We start from the raw sequence: 17469 nt of genomic DNA on the forward strand, positions 1-17469 counted from the left end.
TCTCTCCCTCCCTCCCTTTCCTCCTCTCCTTTCTCCCTCCTTCCCCCCTCCTCTCACCCTGCCTCCCTCGCTCCCCATCCACCCTCCTGCTCTTCTTCTTTTTATTCTTTTTTCCTTTTTGTTTCTTGACCCCGTGCCGCCGCGGAGTGTCCCAGCGGACGCAGGCACTATCCCCGTCTAATTTTACGTGGTAAGGGAGGCCTCTCTGCTGGCACTACGGGCACTCCTGCTGTGCCACAGCTGATGCGGGTGCTTTTCTTTTGTGTTTTCCCCCTTTTTTTTGGCTGTCGGTAATTCTCTCTCTCTCTCTGTCTGTCTGTCTCTCTCTCTCTCTCTCTCTCTCTCTCTCTCTCTCTCTCTCTCTCTCTCTCTCTCTCTCTCTCTCTCTCTCTCTCTCTCTCTCTCTCTCTCCCTCTCCCTCTCCCTCTCCCTCTCCCTCTCCCTCTCCCTTTCCTCTCTCCCCCCCCCTCTCTCTCTCTCTCTCTCTCTCTCTCTCTCTCTCTCTCTCTCTCTCTCTCTCTCTCTCTCTCTCTCTCTCTCTCTCTCTCTCTCTCTCTCTCTCTCTCCCGAAATTCTCTCTCTCTCTCCCTCCCTCCCTCCCCTCCTTCCTTTCTCCCTCCCCCTCTCTTTCACTTTCTCATTTTCTAATCTCTTTCTCATTCCCTACCTCATTCTTTTTTCTCTTCTCTCCCCCCTCACTCTTTCTCTTTCTTCCTCTCATGATTTAATGCCATTTAAGCGTTTGCTGATGCTTTCATTCCAAAGGTTTTATGACACACGGGTATATCGCGGTGTTTGTTTGCCCGTCTGTTCGTTCGTTCGTTTGTTTGTTTGTTTGTCGTTGGTTCCCATTCGGTGAGGTTATGGCTGTTCCGGCGAGAGAGTTATGCCTCGTTTGCATGTTCTTCGATGAATGTGTATAGAATGTGTGCGTGTGTGTTTGCGAAGAGTGAAATTACGGGGTTGAGGAGTAGTAGGGTGAGAGAAAGGGAGAGGGAGAGGGTGGGAGGGATGAGATGGATGGAGAGAGAGAGAGATGTGGAGAGGAGGGAAAGAGATAGAGAGGAATAGGATTACGGGGTGGGGGAGGAGAAAGAAAGGGGAAGGGAGAAATGGTGAATGAAAGGGCGTGTGGGGAGGGGAGGGGAGAGAAAAGTGGGGAGAGGAAGAGAGAGAGAGAGAGAAAGAGGAGAGAAACGGGAATGGAAATTGGAATTGGAATCGGAATGGGAACAGATAATCATGTGGCTTCTTGCGTTGGGTAACTGGGTTGCCAGATTCATCATTTTTCGCCCGATACAAGTATAGACGCAGGCATAAATGTATACACACTTGCAGGGCATACGCACACCGCATATTATCGCTGCAACACATTTCCCTTTGATACACCTACACAAAGAGCATATCTCGCATCATACATTTGTGAAGCTATGCATTAGAAAAGTATATCGCCTACCATCTATACATATATGCACACATTGGAGCATACTCTTAGATATATAAGACCGCATACCCCTAGGCTGAAGGACATACCTTCAAACACAAGAGCCAAAGTTGCGTATGTCCCCGGGCATATACAAGAGAGCATACTTCCAAACACAGAGAGGCATATCCCCCAGCCCATATGCGGAAGAACATACCTCCAAGCATACACATACATAAAGCGGCAACGCACTCGGCCAGAGACGTTATATGGCATGCGGTCACGCACGACAAATAAACCTTACGATTTCGTATATTGATTTTTATGTTACGGTTAACCTTATAGTCGGTGCGTGTGCGGGCGAGGGCATAAAAGTCCCCGCGGAGAGCGCAGCAATGGGCGTGGGCGCGGGTGGGCGTGGAGGAGCGTCGTTTGATATGGGCGAAAGAATGGGAAGGGCGGAAGCTGTCCTTCGTCATCGCCTTGTCCGTATTTTTTTTCTTTTTCTTTTTCTTACGTCCCTCCTTTCTTTTTTCCCTTTTCCACTCATTTTCTCCTCATTTTCTTTCTTCTTTTTTTGTTTTCTTACTCCTCTTTTCGCATTTCTTTCCTTGCATGCTTATCTGTACTTAATTTCTCCTTCCTCCTCCTCCTCCACCACCACCGCCACCTTATCCATCGCTTCTTCATTCCATGTCTTCCTCCATCTCCCTCCTCCACCAAATCACTATCTTCATTACTCACTTCCTCTATTCCATTCCCTTCCCTTCTTCATCGCTCCTCACTCTCCTCTCATCTCTCTTCCCCACCTCCCTCCATCCCTTCCTTCCTTCTCTTCCTTCCTCCTCCTCTTCATCCACCTCTACCAAGCCCACTCCTACCCCCTAACCCGGTCCCCTCACCCGGCCCTCTCTCCCCCTCACCCGGCCCTCCCTCCCCTCACCCGGCCCCCCCCTCCCCTCTCCCTCCCCCCGGCGCCCTTTGCTGTATCGGGTTGAGCGCCCTTGTTGTGCTTGCATTTGCCGGTTTCCTGCAGAAGGCCGTAATTATCGCGGATCTGTGAAGGAAAGCCTCCTTCGGCAGGTTGCTACGGGCGCGGGTCTTGTGTGTGTGTGTGCGTGTGTTTGTTTGTATGTGTGGGGGGTGCGGGTACAGGTGTGTGTGCGTGTGTGTGTGTTTGTTTGTATGTGTGGGGGTGCGGGTACAGGTGTGTGTGCGTGTGTGTGTGTTTGTTTGTATGTGTGGGGGGTGCGGGTACAGGTGTGTGTGTGTGCGTGTGTGTGTGTGTGGGGGGGTGTCTGTAACTGTTGTACTGGAGGCCAGACCGTGCTGAGCCGCGACGCGTGCAAGTGCCCCCGAGGAAAGAAAACAGAAACGGCCTTCGGAGAGAAATGAAACGAAGACCGCTAAATTTAGCATCGCCAGAAACCGGAAAGGAAAGAGTAACATTTTTCGTACATTTAAAAAAGCGAAAATATATGCACAACACTTTTCTTTAGGCCTAAGAAAACCACGAAATACACACACACACGCGCGCGCGCGCACACACACACAGAGACACACACACACACACACACACACACACACACACACACACACACACACACACACACACACACACACCCATGCACACACACACACGCACACACACGCACACACACACACACACACACACGCACACACACACACACACACACACACACACACACACACACACACACACACACACACACACACACACACACACACACACACACACACACACACACACACACACGAGTGCGCGCGGACGTTTATTCAAAGCAAACGTGTGTGTACAGGTAAGCAAACAAGCCGCGGCGGTTTGGTGTTTGCACGCACAGGAAACAAATCTCTGTATCCAACACCAGAAGGTCAAGAGTTAGCGCTGGAAATGCGGGGCGGGAGATGCCGCGGTACCCTTGCTTCTCTTCTTTTCCGTCTGTTTTTTTTTCTATTTTCTTTTCTGTCTCTCTTGTCCCTACTTTCTTGTCTGACTGTTTTTCTTTTTTTTTTCTCTCTCTCTCTCTCGTTTGCTCCCGTTTTATCCTGGTTCTGTGTCTTGTTCTATTTTCCTGTCTGTTTTCTCCCTCTCTCTTATCTCATTCTCCTTCCTCCTTTCTCTCATTTTGCTTGTTCTTCTGACTTCCTCGTACTCCGCCCCCACCCCCCTCCCTTCCCCCGACTCGACTTTGATCTATCGCACTTCTTAAAACGTGACAGGAATCTCTCTCTCTCTCTCTCTCTCTCTCTCTCTCTCTCTCTCTCTCTCTCTCTCTCTCTCTCTCTCTCTCTCTCTCTCTCTCTCTCTCTCTCTCTCTTCCTCTCTCCCTCCTCCCTCCCCTCCCTTACACACTCATTCATTCTCTCCTACCCTGTCTCCCCTCCTCCCTTCCCCTTGGACACATTTCCTCCCTCATTCGTCTGTCTTCTTCCTCTTCCTTCTGTTTTCTTCTCTCTTCTATCTCTTCTATGTCCTACTCTTCCTTCTCTTCCTTCACCCACTCCTCCTCCCTCATTCCCTTCCTTCTATCGTCTTCTCCTCCTCCCCCATGTCCTTCCTTCCTTCCTTCCATCTTCCTCATTCCCTTCCTTCCATCTTATTCTCCTCCTCCCTCATTCCCTTCCTTCCATCTTATTCTCCTCTTCCCTCTTTCCCTTCCTTCCTTCCCTCACCTCCCCCATCCCCTTCCTTCCATCTCATTCTCCTCCTCCCTCATTCCCTTCCTTCCTTCTCCTCCTTCATTCCCTTCCTTTCATCATATCTCTTTCCCTTCTTTCTATTATCTTTTCTCTGTCCTTTCCCTCTATCACTTCTACGACCTTCTCTTCCCTCACTTCCATCTTCTCCTCCCCCATTCCCTTCCTTCTATCATCTTCTCCTTTCTCTCTCTCCTTCTACCCCTTCTGCGACCTTCCCTTCCCTTCGCCGATACGGAATTCGATCCTCGCCGCCTTAGTCTTGCTGTGTTTAACAAGCCCATTTAATTGGACATTATAATGATCCAATAACTTAATGGAGGAGCGTTTTTTTTTTTCTGAAGGACTTAGGTACATGTGGGGTAGGGTGGGGTTGATCCGCGCTTTCCCTTTTATTTTATTTTTTTCTCTCTCTCTCTGTATCTCTCTCTTTCCTCTCTTTCTCTTTTTGTCTACCTTTCTCTCTCTCTCTTTCTGTCTCTCTCTCTCTCTCTCTCTCTCTCTCTCTCTCTCTCTCTCTCTCTCTCTCTCTATCTCTCTCTCTCTCTCTCTCTCTCTCTCTCTCTCTCTCTCTCTCTCTCTCTCGCTGCATCTCCTTTCATTCTCTCTTCCTCCCTTTCGTTCAGTTTCTCCCTCTTTCTCTTGTCCTTTTTGTTATTCTTGTTCTCTTTTGTCGCCAGTATTTTATCCGCCCCCATTTTCTCCCTCTTTCCCTATGCATTGTTTATCTAGACTTTCTAAAGTCAATCTTTCTCTGTAGACCCTTGTGATAAACTTGACCCCGGCTCTCTTAAGAACACAGCAAGATTATCCTACAAAACTTTAAGTGAATCCCGAAAAGAATTAGAGATCCCTTTCTCTTTCTTTTTTTCTTTCTCTTTGTCTCTCTCTTCTCTCTCTTTCTCTCTCTTCTCTCTTCTTCTCTCTTCTCTCTTCTCTCTTCTCTCTTCTCTCTTCTCTCTTCTCTCTTCTCTCTTCTCTCTTCTCTCTTCTCTCTTCTCTCTTCTCTCTTCTCTCTCTCTCTCTCTCTCTTTCTCTGTCTCTCTCTCTCTCTCTCTCTCTCTCTCTCTCTCTCTCTCTCTCTCTCTCTCTCTCTCTCTCTCTCTCCCGCTCTCTCTCTCTCTCTCTCTCTCTCCCGATCTCTCCCTCTCCCCCCCCCCTCTCACTCGCTCGTGTCACTCTCATTTATTTGTTTCCTTGCTTCTTTATCGCGGGAAGTGACGGAACTTTGGTTTTAGTTCCTTTAAAGTTTTAAGCTACTGAGAGGCATTAGCTTCTTTCCTGTCTCTCCCTCACCCCCCCCCCCACACACTCTCTTACTTATTCTCTTACTTATCCCCCTCCTTCCCTTCCCCCTCTCCCCCTCCCCCTTTCTCCTCTTCTCCCCGTCTCTCCTCATCCATCCATTTCCGAGTAAGAGACAAAGTCACTCTTGTCTTAAGTTTTGTGTGTTATTGCGAGTGGGTAAAGTTTGTTACTGTGTACGTGTGTTTGTTTGTTGGTTTGTTTGGTAGTTTGTGTGATTATTTGTTCTTTGTGGGTGTCTGTGTCTGTTCATTAAGCGCGCATGTGTGTGTGTGTGTGTGTGTGTGTGTGTGTGTGTGTGTGTGTGTGTGTGTGTGTGTGTGTGTGTGTGTGTGCAAGCTTATGTACGCATTCCTTTCCCTCTTCCCATCCTTCCTTCCTTCCTTCTCCCTCTCATCGTCCCTCCCTCCCGCGTTCCCTATCCCCATCCCATCTCTCCCTCCACAGTCCTTCTGCTCCTTCCCCGATTCTTCCCCAACTGATGACATGCCGCCTCCCCCTCCCCTCCATCCTCCTTAAACCTCCCTCCTAATCCCATACCTTCTTCCCCTATCCCTCTCCTCCAATCTCCCTTCACTCCCATCCCTTGCCAACCTATCTAATCTCCCTTCCCTTCCCTCTCCAATCTCCGCCTTACCTTCCCTCACCTTCACCTCCAAACCTCCTTCCCCCTCCCACCCCAACGCGTCCAATCTCCTTCTCTCTCCCCCACCCCAACCCCTCAATCTCCCTATTCTCCCCTCCCCTCCCCCCCTCCAATCTCTCTCTCTTCCCTCGCCAACCCCTCCTGTCTGCCTCCCCTCCCTTCCCCCACGTCTCTCCAATCTCCCTTCCCCCTCCCATCACCTTCCCCCTCCAATCTCCCTTCCCTCCCGCCAACCCCTCCTGCCTACCTCCCTTCCCACTCCCCTCCCCACCCCAACACTTCTAATCTCTCTTTCTCTCCCTTCACCTCCCTTTCCAATCTCCTTTCCCTCCCCATCCCAACGCCTCCAATCTCCCTTCCCCCCTCTCACCTCCCCCTCCAATCTCCCTTCCCTCGCCAACCCCTCCTGTCTACCTCCCCTCCCCTCCCCTCCCCTCCCCACCACCCACCACCCACCTTGCACCTTCGACAAGTGGAGGAAAACTGGCTCATTGGATCACCGCGAAAATCCCTCAGAAGACTGGAGGATTTCCCCCCGCTGGAAGGTGCTCGATAGTGATGGCGATGCTGCTGCTGCTGCTGCTGTGGCGGGGAGGATGAAGAGGAAGAGAGGAGGGAGAGAGGGAAGGCAAGGACATGGAGAGAAGGAGGAGGGATGGGATGAGGTGAGGAGGGGAGGGGAAGGGGATGGAGAAGAAAGGGAGGAGAGGGGGATGGTGGTGGTGGTGGGAGGAGGAAGGCAGGGGTTGGGAGGGGATGGAAGAGTAGGGAGGGGAGGAGGGGGAAGAGGATAGGATGGGATGAAAGAGGAGGAAGGGGATAGTATGGAAGAGGAGGGAGGGGGAGATGGTGGGGTGGGGAGGAAGAGAGAAGAAGGCGAGGGATGGAGGGACCGGGAAGATGAGTAAGTGGAGGGGGAAGGGAAGAAGGAGGAATTGAAGGTGTGTGATGAAGAGGAGAATAGATGGGATGAGGGAAATGAAGGGGCGCTATTGAGTAAAGCTTGGGAGGAGGGGAGGGAAAGCTAAGGATTCAAGAGGTGATGTGGAGGGGAGGATAAGAAGGAGGAGAATAAAGAGGCACAGGAGGAGAGGGGGTGATGGGCGTGGAGGAAGGAGTAAGAAGAAGAAATCAAAGTCGGGGAGAGGAAGACAATGGATAAAAGAATGGAAGGTATGAGAGGGAGATGGGGTGACGGGATGGAGTGAAGGGGAGGCGAGAAGGGGTGATGGGTGACTCGGGAGAAAAGGGGAAGGCGGAAGAAAGGAGTTTGGAGAGGATAAGGTGATAATAATAATTGAGAAGAACAAAGATAAGAATAATAACAATGATGACATTGATAATTATCATAACGATTACTGTTGTCGTTGTGATAATAATAGACGGAAAGAAAACGGAAAGGAAAGTAGAAGACAAAACGGAACGCAAAACAGCCCCGGAAAGAGGTCCACAGGGTCAAAGGTCAGAGGTATTTTTAAGAAAGAAAATAAAGTTGACCAAACGATAAAAGAAAAATAAAACACTTAGAAAAAAGTGAAATGAATCGAATAGGAGGTAGTTTGCGGTTGCGGTAATGGCGGTAATGGCCAGTGGACATGGTAGTTGGCCATGAAGCTTTTATGGAGTTACGTCATAGTTACGTCATCACGGTGTTGGCAATTTCGGTTCGTTTTTTACCGTTTATCGGGTGCCTTTCGGTGATTTTGTTACATTGATGTTAAAAGTGATTTGGTTTATAGAGTTGAAGATATCACTTCTTGGGAGACGAAGTATTGTCGATGGCGAAACGGGTTGTTGTAATCTTTTATTTTCTTTATATTTCCTATATGTATTAATTCTTGCTATAATGATTATATTCATCTTCATTATCATCATCATCATCATCATCATCATCATCACCATCGTCATCATTAATATCAAGCATCATCATCATCATCATGAACCACCAGTCCCCATAAATCGCACTGTCACTTCCCATTTATTCCGTATTTTTTGCTCGTCTCCGTAACGGGCACTGCAGTAGTGGCACTGTTGTTGGCCCCGATACCCTGAGGGCGAGCGAGAGTGCCGATTCGGCGTTGGTGCGGGGGGGGGGGGTGCAGGGCGATGATGCTGTTGCTGCCGAGGCGTTGATGAAAATTGTGTTAGGCGTAAAAGGAGGGAGAAAGAGGGAGTGAGGGGGAGGGGGGTAAGTGAGATTTAGCAGAGCGGGGAGGAGGAAGAGGAGGAGTAGGAGGAGTAAGATGAAGAGGAAAATGTGAGAGAAGGAGAGGGAGAGGGAAACGGAAAGGGAGGAAGAGAGAGAGAGAGAGAGAGGGGAAGGGAAAGAGAGTAAGAGAAAGAGAGAGAGACGGAGACAGAAAAAGCGAATGAAAAATAAATAAACAAAGAGCGAGAAGATTAGTGGGAAGTTGAAGGCGAGGATGATCAGCTGTTGGCGACGGACGGACGGACGGCGAAAGCGGCAGCCAGCGAACGGACCTCGACTCCGCTTCGTAAATTGCAGTAATGGAGGCTCTGGCGACGGTGCAGCGCTGGATGTGGAAAGTGAAAGTAGAGACACAGGGAGGGGGAAAAAAGGAAAATAAAAAGATGAAAAAAACTGGAAAAAGTGTTACGAGGGCGACAGTCGCGTATGATAGCGAAGAGGGGGGAGGGAGGGAGGGAAGGAAGGGGAAGGAGGAAGGATGGAAGAGAGGAGGGAGAGAGTTAAAGAAAGAGAAAAGGTCATGAAAAAAAAAGAACAAGAGGAAAAGGAGGATGAGAAGAAGAGTAACGGCGTGAGAAAAGACATGGAGGAACAAGAGTGTAGAGAGCGTTAGAGAAGAGATAAGGTTAGGATACAGGCCCAGGAAAAAAAATGAAATAAGGGAGAAGAGAGGTCGAGGAGAACAGGAGAGAGAGAGAAAGGAGAGAGGAAGGGTGGGAAGGGTCAGTGAAAATAGAGGGAAAAGGAAGGGGAGAGATGAAGCAATCGTGACACATTTCCCGGCCGACGGCGAGCGCGTCAAACGTCCGTCCTTCCGGCCATCCACGGGGGGGGGGGGGGGGGGGGGGGGAGGACCGGCGCGCGGGACAGCTGGAATGCGCGCCACGTGGCTTGGAATCCCCGACATTCCTGCTATTCCCACTCCATTACCCGCGGCTGGAATGGGCCGATTAAGTGGTTATGGGGCTGATTTACCTAGGATTCTCGTTCTTTTGCATTCCCCCTTGTCAGCAGTTTAATTAAATTGGCAAATTTGGTCCTCGGATGGCGGTGGGTGGGGGTGGGGTGGGACGGGGGGGAGTGAATAGAATACGCGAGTTTTGACCTAGTTTTTCACTCACGCTGGAGCGAGGGGGAGGGGAGGTGGGGGTGGGGGAAGGGGGAGGAAGTGGGAAGGGTTGGGCTGATGGAGAACGTTTTGTGTGTGTGTGTGTGTGTGTGTGTGTGTGTGGGTCTGTTACTGTGTGTGCGTGTGTGCGCTCGTGTGATGATTAGCAAAACTGATACTTTCCCCTCCGCCTCTTCTCTGTTTCAAGTTTCCATAAGAAACGCATACATTCACTTCCTCCCTCCCTCCCCCTCCCTGTTTCTCTCCCTCTCTATCACTCTCGCTATCATACACTCGTTCACTCACTCACTCACTCGCTCATTCTCTCTCTCTCTCTCTCTCTCTCTCTCTCTCTCTCTCTCTCTCTCTCTCTCTCTCTCTCTCTCTCTCTCTCTCTCTCTCTCACACACACACACACACACACACACACACACACACACACACACACACACACACACACACACACACACACACACACACACACACACAAAAGACCGGATATGGTCGCAACGTAAGGCAGGATCTCTCTCTATCTGTCTGTTTGCCTTTTATCTCTCTCTCTCTCTCTCTCTCTCTCTCTCTCTCTCTCTCTCTCTATCTCTCTCTCTATCTCTCTCTCTATCTCTCTCTCTCTCTCTCTCTCTCTCTCTCTCTCTCTCTCTCTCTCTCTCTCTCTCTCTCTCTCTCTCTCTCTCTCTCTCTCTCTCTCTCTCTCTTTCTCTCTTTCTCTCTTTCTCTCTTTCTCTCTTTCTCTCTTTCTCTCTTTCTCTCTCTCGCTCTCTCGCTCGCTCGCCCACGAGGCGGAGAGGGAGAGCGATCGAAATATCGAAATAATAGGGAGATGGTAGATTCTGGCAGTTGGGTTCCAGGCCCTTTAAGTGTTCTTGTATAGTTTTAATGTTCTTGAAATGATAGAACATTCCCCCTTCCCCTCCTTCCCCTCCCTTCCTTTCCCTTCCCTCTGACCCTCTTTTGCTTTAGCCATATTTAGATAAATAACCGATTCGTTGTAGCATTTTCTTATTATTATTATCTTTTTCTTCGTCTTCGACTTTGTCTTGATCTTCATACTCTCTAACTCTAATATACTATTTATAGTAATGGTATGATGGCTCTATAATTACAGTATCTATTTAACATCTTCTCTATTACAATTCCCGCTTCTTCTTTTTATGCGTGTATGTGTATGTTTTCGCTTTTTTTATTATACTTTTTAATTAATCTTTTGTTTTTTTCTCTCCAGCAGGTAAGACGGAACTCCCCGGCGTGGAAGAGAGACTCAGGTGGCGTTTATTAAAGGTATCCTTCGAGGGGGAAAGGAAATTGATGTTGAGCAGGTAGGACGTGTAAAGAGAAAAGGAAAGAAAGAAAAAGAAGAGAAAAGGGGGAAAATATGTGATGATATGACGGGAAGAACGAGGGAAAGAAGCAATGAGTCACGGTTTTCCTTTAAACCTGGAACGGGTCCTTCGAAGAAGAAAAGCGGGGATGGAAGAGAAGAAGGATAAGAAAGGAGAGATGAATGAGCGCCGAGCTGGAGATGGCGAGGTCGACCTTCAGAACAGGTAGGCCGGGGGTGGGGGTGGGGTGGGGGGGGCTGTGAAATGAACTCGTCATCGGAGCACGACACCTGGCGTGGGCGGGCGTTCGCTTCGCCTCGGTCCCCCGCGTGAATGGGCGGGCCTAGGTTGGGGGGGGGGGTCGGAAGGGGGAAAAGTCTCTTTTCTCTCTCTCTCTCTCTCTCTCTCTCTCTCTCTCTCTCTCTCTCTCTCTCTCTCTCTCTCTCTCTCTCTCTCTCTCTCTCTCTCTCTCTTCTTTCTCTTTCTCTTTCTCTTTCTCTTTCTCTTTCTCTTTCTCTCTCCCTCCCTCCCTCCCTCCCTCCCTCCCTCCCTCCCTCCCTCCCTCCCTCCCATCCCTTTCCTTCCCTTCTCCCCCTCCCTCCCTTCCCTTCCCTTCTCCCCCTCCCCTCCCTCCCCCTAATCCCACCGATCGGATCGGGTCTTCTCTTGCCCGACAGTCCGAAGCGGCTCGGTGGCGCATCTAAACGAATTCCGGCGCCGACTTCCAATCTCAGGTGTGCCTTAAACGCGTTAGTCTCGATCGAGAGGTGTAATGCGGGGTTGGAGGGAGGGGTGAGAGGGAGAGGAGGAGGGAGGGTGAAGAGGAGTGAGAGGAAAGGGGAGGGAGAAGAAGGAGAAGGAGGCAAGGGAGAGGGAAGAGGGAAGGATGGGAGGGAGAAGAAAGGGAGGGAGAAGGAGAAGCAAAGGGAGGGAAAGGAGAGGGAGGGTGGGAGGAGAAAGAAAAACCCCCTTCCTAGCGGGGTGGAAATGGTGGTAGAGGTTGTTGTGGTGGTGGTGGTGGTAAGGGTAGGGGTAGCGGTAGCGGTGGCGGTAGTGGTAGCGGTATCGGCAGTGTCATTTAGGTCTTCCGGTTAAATTGTAATCGTGGTCTAAGGGTCGTTTATCATAATATATCGAGTGTAGTTGAGAAAAGTGGTAGTTCGGGGCATTATTTTCATAATTTTGATTGTTGATTATTTTATTTTGCGGAAATCTTGATATTGATATGATTATGATTGTTGTTGTTTGTTGACCTTTTTCGTTAGTCTAGTTTCATTTTCATTATCTTCATTACTGTTAGGCCTACTATGACTAATATAAGATTTAATATTGCTATTTTTATTATTATTATTGTTTTTTTTACCCTGTTAATTAGTATTGTTTTAATTTCATCATCTTCATTACTATTACCGATACTAGATTTAACATTGTTATTATTATCGTTATTGTTTATATGACCTTTTTAGATTAGTATTATTTTATTTATATTACCTTCATTACTTTTACCAATACATGATTCAACGTTGTTATTATTATTGTTATGGTTTTATTACCTTTTTAAATAGCAATGTTTTTATTTCATCATCATTATTACCCCCATCACTGTGCCGCGCCCCCAGAAAGCTCTCGATTTTAATAGCTCCGTATTAACAAATAAAAAAATGAGGATAGCGATGGCACTGACCTTAATCCTCGATAAAAGTTTGAGTTTGAGTATCTCGTAAAGAATTCGAAATGTGTGGTTGCCGCCTTTAGCACCGCGACGTAAAAAAAGAGAGAAAGAGAGAGAGAGAAAAAAAAAACGGTTTCATTGGCGAGAGGCGAGAGCGATCTGTCAGCTTTTTTTTTTTATCTCTTGCGCTTTGTTTATTAGCGTCTATTGTCATTTGTATGGTTATTGTTATGATAATGACGATAGCGTTGATTATTACTGTTTTTTTCATAACCGTTTTTTTTTTCATTTTCATTGCTATTGTTATGATATTGATTATGGTATTGATTATTATCGTTTTGTTCATTACCGTTTTTTTCGTCATTTGTGTTGTTATTGTTATAATGATAATGGTAGTGTTGATTATAAATGTTTTGTTCATTTTACGCTTTTTTTGCCATTTGTAGTGTTATTGTTAGGGTAATGATGATGGTGTTGATTATTACCGTGTAGTTCATTACGATTTCTTGTCATTCGTATAGTTATTATTATGATGATGGTGACAGTAATCATTGATATTGTTGCTTTCTTATTGCTTTTGTTATCATTGTCACTTTTTTGTAATCTCATCGCTTGTTATTGCTGTCATCGATATCAGTGACTGTATTGGTAATAGCAAATACCTGTCCAACACTATATAGATTTGTACGCATTCATTTACCTCATGTAGAGTGGCTTTGCGAATATCAAGAAGAAAAATGATTAGGAAAAAATGGCATCAGGCACTTGTCGCTCCTTCGTTTCCTTCAGTATCATTTTTTTTTCTTTTTTCTTATTCTGCTTATTGGTATTATTATTATTGTTGTTATTGTTGTTATTATTATTATTATTATTATTATTATTATTATTATTATTATTATCATTATTAATATCATTCGTCTTCTTATTCTTTGCCTGCTTCTTATGCGTATTCTTTTTCTTCTGCTTCTTATTCGTATTCTCTCTCTTCTGCTTCTTGTTCTTATTCTTCTGCTTCTTATGTTTTTCCTTATGCTTCTTATTCTTAATGTTTTTTTTTTCTTTTGCTTCTTATTCATATTCTTTTTTTCTGTTTCTGCTTTTCCTTATGCTTCTTATTCTTAATGTTTTTTTTTTCTTTCTTATTCATATTCTTTTTTTCTGCTTCTGCTTTTCCTTATGCTTCTTATTCTTAATGTGTTTTTTTTTCTTTTGCTTCTTATTCATATTCTTTTTTTCTGCTTCTGCTTTTCCTTATGTTTCTTATTCTTAATGTTTTTTTTTCTTTTGCTTCTTATTCATATTCTTTTTTCTTTTGCTTCTTATTCATATTCTTCTTTCTTTTGCTTCTTATTCATATTTTTTTTTCTGCTGCTTTTCCTTATGTTTCTTATTCTTAATGTTTTTTTTTTTCTTTTGCTTCTTATTCATATTCTTTTTTCTTTTGCTTCTTATTCATATTCTTCTTTCTTTTGCTTCTTATTCATATTCTTTTTTTCTGCTTCTTATTCATATTCTTTTTTCTTTCGGTTCGTGCTCTGAATCATTTGTTATTGATGGCCGCGGTGTTCAGGCGGCGGCCGTCCGTGCGCTCGTTTCCTCCGTGTCAAGGAATTTCGTCATGTGAGAATCCTGTCGTTTGTTCAGGCGATTCGGTCTTGCTGTTGTCGCTGTTGTTATTGTTGTTCTTTGGTTGCTGATGTTGTTATTGTTATTGTTATTGTTATTATTCTCATTATTGTTACTATCTCATTATAGTCATTATTGTTCTCATTATTATTGTTATTATTATTATTATTATTAACATTATTATTATTGTTATTATCATTAGTGGTTTATCAATGTTTTTATTTGTTTACTGTTATTTCATTTATCGCGTGTGTCAAGGGAGGAATAAGCGAGAATGCAAAGGCGTGAAGTTTCACGAAAAGTTTGAATATGGTGCGTTGGGTGATTTCGATAGTGCCATCTTAAACCCGAGTTTCGATAGCGCCGTCATATCGTAACGAGTCGACAGGGCCAACACCGCGCCACGATTCCATAGTTCCGTCGACAGGGCCATCGCAGTGCCACGATTCCATACTTCCCACAACAGTACCAGTATTCGGCAGTTCCCTCCACAGTGCCACGGTTGCGACAACACCGACTGTTTATAACGACAACGCGACTGTCGACGGCGACCGAGCGGAGGAGGATACGCGGGGCGAGACGCTGTCACGGAGGCGCGGCGCCCGAGTCACGCACGGCGGCGCCCTTCGAGACGGAGAGGGAGAGGGAATGGGAGGGAGGGGAGAGAGAAGGAGAGAGAGAGAGAGAGGGAGGGAGGGAGGGAATGGGAGAGAGATAGATGGAATGGGAGGGAGGGAGGGAGGGAGGGGAAAGGAATGGGAGGGAGGGAGGGAGGGAGGGAGGGAGGGAGGGGAAGGGAATGGGAGGGAGGGAGGGAGGGAGGGAGGGAGGGAGAGAGAGAGAGAAGGAGGGAGGGGGAGAGGGAGAGAGGGAGAGAGGGAGAGAGGGAGAGAGGGAGAGAGGGAGGGAGAGGGAGAGAGGGAGAGAGGGAGAGAGGGAGAGAGGGAGAGAGAGAGAGAGAGAGAGAGAGAGAGAGAGAGAGAGAGAGAGAGAGAGAGAGAGAGAGAGAGAGAGAGAGAGAGAGAGAGAGAGAGAGAGAGAGAGAGAGAGAGAGAGAGAGAGGGAGAGAGGGAGGGGGGAATGGGAGGGAGAGAGAAGAGAGAGAGAGAGGGGGGGACTGGGAGGGAGGGGAGAGAAGGAGAGAGGAGAGAGAGAAGGAAAGAGGGAGGGAGGGAGAGAGAGAGACAGAGAGACAGACACTTCAGGGAGGTTGGTTTGATCTGGATTGGGTAGTGGGAGGGGATGAGAAGGGTGGTGGGGGGGGGGAGCTTTTTCGGTGTCTGTGTCTTTCGCTGGAATATGTGTGCGCGTGTGTGTTTCCGGTCTCTTTCTTCTTATTCTTCGGTTGGCGTGGCTTGTGTGCCGTTTCTCTAGGGGGTGGGGGTGGGGGGGTTCTTGCATCTGTTCGTTCCTTCCTTTGTTGCAATTCTTTTTTTTCTATATTCATTATTGTATCCGTTTCTTCCATTGATGAATTCTTTCTTACATTCCTTCTCTCTCTTCTGTTATTTCTTTCTTCCATTCATTCGTTCGTTGTTTTGTTTAGATTATATCATTCGTACCCTTTCTCCGTTCTTTCCCTTTTTCTTTCAGACCCTTTCATTCGTTCTCTTTCTCCGTCTTTCGCCTTTTCCTTCAGACCCGTATATCATTCTCTCTTCCTTTTTTATTCCCTTCTTTCTTAACGTCTCTGATTTTCTCCCTTTCGTGGGGACACAAGGCTCTCAACAAAGGAGTCATTCGGTCGTTAAAATAAAGCATTAAAATAAAAGGTAAAAACCCTATTTAAGAGTTTATTTACTTACGTGTTTCGTCATCGCGTTTCTTTGTTTTGATTTGCGAGTCGTGACGTCACGCCCATCGCTTATTCATGACTAATATGGTCGTGCCTCAAGTACCCGGCTGCGTAGTGAGCGCGTGTGGACTTGGCACGCCGTGTCCACCATTTTGTTGGCGAGTTGGTTGGCTTTATTTTCTTTTTTTTAAAGGGTTTTCCGCGCTTTATTTCGGTGTTTTTTCTTGGTTTTTAATTTTGTTTGGCTTTGTTTTAGGATTGCGTGGTGTCTGGACGAATGGTGGTTATAACGGGGTTTTTGTGGGGGATCTGATATCATTTGGCGCTGTCTGTCACATGTGTTTGGGTGCGCTCGTTCCCCCCGTCCGTCCGTCCCCCTCTCCCCCTCCCCCCTTCCCGGCTCTTATAATCTATACCCCTACACCTCCCCTCGCCCCCCCACCCCCGCCTTTCTTTCATCCATTCTCCCTCACTACCCTTCTTCTCTCCCCCTTTCCACAACCCTTCCTCCCTCACTACCCATCTTCTCTCCCTCTTCCACTCTATTTCCTCTTTCCCTCTTCCCCTTCCCCTCTTCCCCTCTCCCCCTCTCCCCCTCTCTCCCTTCCCTTCAACTCCCTTCAACTCCCCCATCAAGGAAGAAGCCCCGGAAGGTGCAGTGTTGTTGAGGATTGGTCAGATTTGTGGCCCGCGTCCCGAACCCTTGACTGGCTTCCGTGTAACTTATACATGCCCTTCCCCCTCTCCCCTTCCCTCTCTCCCCCCCTTCCCTCTCCCCACCTTCTACCCAACCCCTTTACCTTATCCTACGACTCCTTAATTCCTATCTCCTTTCTCCTTTTTTTTAAATTTTCGTTTCTTCTTTTATCGCTTTTTCCCTACTCCTTACTTACGCCTGCCTTGTACTTTCCCTTACTTCCTTCTGCTTACTCTTTACTTCCTCTCTCCCTATTCCTTAATTTCTTTTCCTTACTCCTTTCTTCCTATTTCCCCTTTCCCTACCTCCTACTTCCTACTTCCTACTCCACTTTTCACTGTTCCCAACTCCCTTCTCTCTGCTCCCTGCTTCCTACTCCCAACTCCCCTTTGTTGTTTTCTTCTCTGAGTGATAGTTCTGGTTGGTCGGTCCGCTGTATACAAATGAGCTTAGTTGTAAAACGTGTGTTCGTTGTTTGTAGCCGCCTCTCCTGTGCTCCCCCTCTCTATCACTCCCTCCCTCCCTGCTTTCCCTTCCTCCCTCCTTCCTTTCCCGCTTTCCCTCCCTCCCTCCTTCCCTCTTTCCCTCCCTCCTGCCCTCCTTCCCTCTTTCCCCCTTGCACCCTGCCCTCCCTCTCTCCTTCCCTCTTTCCCCCTTACACCCTGCCCTCCCTCCCTCCCTCCATCCATCCATCCTTTCTCCCATCTCCCCATCTGTACACACACACCCATTTCTTCTCCTCCCCTTGTTTCTCTCTTATTTCTTTCTCTCCCCCTCCCCCCATCCCGCTATATCCTCTCTCTCCCTCTCTCCAACTTTTCTCCTCTCCTTATTTCCTCTCCTTTCTCCCCCATTCCCCTAACCCTTCTCCTTTAATCACTCCTTAACCCCCCCCCGCTTCTTCCTCTCCCCATCTCCCAACGCTTCACA

The 17469-nt window shown here is 47.5% G+C and overlaps 1 protein-coding gene across 21 annotated transcripts in view; it reads left to right on the top strand.

The window, feature by feature from the left end:
* LOC113814989 (RNA-binding protein with multiple splicing 2) overlaps positions 1–17469 on the top strand; it is a 325312-nt gene that overhangs the window by 128985 nt on the left and 178858 nt on the right. Inside the window, exon 1 of one of the 21 annotated variants that reach the window (XM_070143833.1) lies at positions 10949–10974. The exons of 19 other annotated variants lie outside the window; for them this stretch is intronic. The gene's annotated coding sequence lies outside the window, so the exon portion shown is untranslated. Of the gene's footprint in view, positions 1–10948; positions 10975–17469 lie in introns of those variants that run through there. One more of the 21 variants, XM_070143824.1, reaches the window with a different exon arrangement.

This window comes from Penaeus vannamei, chromosome 31 (assembly GCF_042767895.1).
Source record: "Penaeus vannamei isolate JL-2024 chromosome 31, ASM4276789v1, whole genome shotgun sequence".
Classification (NCBI taxonomy): Eukaryota; Metazoa; Arthropoda; class Malacostraca; order Decapoda; family Penaeidae; genus Penaeus; species Penaeus vannamei.